Here is a 3,302-nt window from a genome sequence, read left to right as displayed (position 1 = left end):
TCATTTTTGTAAGAGGAAGAAACTCAATTTATAGGCTCAAAATTGTAAATCCGAAATATCCAAACCTATTAATCTAAAACCGAACTTAAAATATCCGATCAAATCCGAGCTTAACTGGATTGTAATTTCTTCAATTCGAAAACCCAAAATCCAAATCAAAATTTTCATATCATGTCCAAATGCCCGCACGCCCATCCCTATAATCAATTATGTTTCTTAAGTAGCCTTGTAATGTTAATTAGCTAAACCAATTCCCACACAAACAGTTAAATGTCACTATTGTACAAATTATATTACATGACAGAAAGTTGTACTACTACAACTATTCAGGAGAACAAAGAAAGCCAACAAAGAAGAAAAATAAGCTGGACATACCACAATCCTTTGAGAAAAATATAATTACACACAAACAGTATGGATCTCGGAAATCTAGCACTGCATATTCGGTAATCATGCTTACCGAGGAAACTGACTGCTGAAAATCCGTCCAACGCGTGAAAAAAGAACCAAATTGGACATCAGATATATGGTAGTCGCGGTTGATTTAAAATATCATAACAAACTTTTCTATCGTGTTGTATTTTCCAAGTGAAATTAGTAGTCTAATTCCACGGGGTATCGGTGGATGCAGTCTTCCCAAGGACTATTAGGAGATGGTTTCACATTGGTAAGTGCTTGCCACACTGCACTGTTACACTTGAATCCACTCCCAAATGCTATTTGCCAAATTCTGTGACCCCTTCTGATTCTTCCTTTTGCCTCAATATAAGCCAATTCATACCATATTGAACTGGATGAAGTGTTCCCAAACCGATGCAGAGTCATCCTAGAAGCCTCAACATGAACAGGAGAAAGTTGCAAATTCTTTTCTAACTCGTCAATCACAGCTCTTCCACCAGCATGTATGCAGAAATGTTCGAAAGCCAGCTTAAAATCTGGTATATATGGCTTGATTTTGGCGTGGAAAAGTTTTCTTGCCACAAGGGACATGAAGAAAAGCAATTGTTTACTAATTGGAAGTAAAGTGGACCCAATGTAGTGATGTTTGTCTTGAGGGCATTTCCAGTAATTGCCATCAAATCTTTTGATAAAGACACCCCTGTTTTCCCATTGTCATCTTGTTCTTGGTACACACATTTGAAGGCTGTATCATCAGCTCCTTTATGAGTCCTCACTACGTGTACAACCTTGTACTTTGCCCTCCTCTTGTCCCCTGCCTTGTTTGATAACAGAATAGCTGCTCCTCCAACACGAAACAAACAATTCGGAATCAACATGGCTTTCTTGTTCCCAAAATACCAGTTTTGTGTTATGTTCTCCATGCTGACAACAACAGCATATGTATTCCTATGAAATTGTAACATGTCTTTTGCAAGATCTATGGCAATAACTCCTGCACTGCATCCCATCCCACCAAGATTGAAGCTTTTAATGTTCCCTCTCAACTTGTACTTATTCACAATCATAGCAGAAAGTGAAGGAGTGGGATTGAACAGGCTGCAATTCACCACAAGAATTTCAATATCTTTTGGCTTGACATTTGTGTTGTTGAACAAATTGTCTAGTGCACCAAACATGACTTGCTCTGCTTCTTCACGTGCCGTTGCCATAGATGGTCTTGGTGGAACATCATGCAAAGCCTCAGGCAAGTAAGTTTCTTCTCCGAGACCTGACCTCTCCAAAATCTTTCTCTGGAATTCAAGTGATGATTCATCAAAATCACCAGTGAGTCTTGAATGTCCCATGAACTTACTGAATTTAAAACTTTAAGGTGTTCAGGAGGATGATAACAAGAATAATCCACAAGGCAAATGGGTCTAGGCCTTGTCATGATATAAACTATTGCTCCAAAAACAAAGAGTGCAGAGAAGATGATATGCAAGCAAGGTTCAACTTTAGGTGGAGATAAAGATTTTGCAAGTCTTGATAGTTCATTTGGGAGGCTTGAACAAAAGTGACAGATATTAGAGGGACCAAACAAAGACTCAGAAAGTGAGACATCAAATAATGGTATCCTAATTTCACATATTTGAGGTTGATGCTTTGTAGGAAATCAGGAAGAATACTTGTACTTTGTTTGATTTGAACATTATTAGCTGCGGATAGTGGCGGAGACGGGAAGTCTTTATTATATATATATATATATATATATATATATATATATATATATATATATATATATATATATATATATATATATATATATATATATATATATATATATATATATATATATATATATATATATATATATATATATATATATATATATATATATATATATATATATATATATATATATATATATATATATATATATATATATATATATATATATATATAATAAATAAATAAATCGTCGGGAAGAGGATGGATCTGGATTTATGAAATTAATCGACGTTGTGTCGGGTGTTTGGAAAGGTAGATGCAACTACAACAACGCCCAAAATATGGGAAAAAACAAGAGCCATGCCACGTAGATGGCGTTAAATAGGCGTTAAATTGGATATCACTGTGGCCGGTACGGTCCATGTTAAATTTCGAAATGGGAAAATTCCCACGGAAACCGCTATCCACTGTCACAGTGGGTGTTTGGACATAGGAAGTGTAAAATTCCAAAAAAAAAAAGTGAAAAATATTTTCAACTGAAAATGGTATTTGAAAATTAGAGTTGTGTTTGAATATGAATTTAATTTTGGATTGTTTTTGAAATTTTGTGAGTGATATGAGTGAAAATTTCGAAAAATAGCTTTTTGGTATTTTTCAAATATTCGAAAAAATTCAAAATTCATATTCAAGTGAAAATTACAAATTTTATGGTCAAACGCTGATTTCGAAAAAAAGTGAAAATTTTCGAAAAAAAATAAAAATATTCTTATGTCCAAATGGGCTCTGAGTAACATATTTATTGTTCAATAACTCGCAAACCATGCAGGAAATATAAACTGTACTAGACAAGCTCAGTACGACGAGTTCTGACTGAAGAGGCTGTTGGTGAGGAAAATGAATCCCAAGTCTCCCATGAAAGAAAGCTTCAACTCAATCAACCCTTGCGGGGTGTGCGTAGTACTTACCCATACTATTTTTTGAGGAAAAATAATTTCTCATGGACTCTCGCATAAAATGTACTTACAGATTTGGTCGAAGTGATTAGAAAAAATAATTCTTGTAACCAATGAAATGTTTGATTGGCTATATAAGAAAAAATAATTCACGTATAACTAGTGGAATATCAAACTGACAGTAATAGATAATACTTATCAAATTAGGCTGGAGTATACTTATCATTTATAAAAGATGGA

The 3,302-nt window shown here is 34.3% G+C and overlaps 1 pseudogene; it reads right to left on the bottom strand.

The window, feature by feature from the left end:
- Positions 1-298: 298 nt before the first annotated feature.
- Positions 299-2,124, bottom strand: LOC107830095 (3-ketoacyl-CoA synthase 4-like; annotated as a pseudogene).
- Between the last annotated feature and the right edge of the window lie 1,178 nt (positions 2,125-3,302).

The sequence above is a fragment of the Nicotiana tabacum genome, chromosome 4 (genome assembly GCF_000715075.1).
Source record: "Nicotiana tabacum cultivar K326 chromosome 4, ASM71507v2, whole genome shotgun sequence".
In the NCBI taxonomy this organism is placed as follows: Eukaryota; Viridiplantae; Streptophyta; class Magnoliopsida; order Solanales; family Solanaceae; genus Nicotiana; species Nicotiana tabacum.
This window is presented reverse-complemented; position numbering and strand designations above follow the sequence as displayed.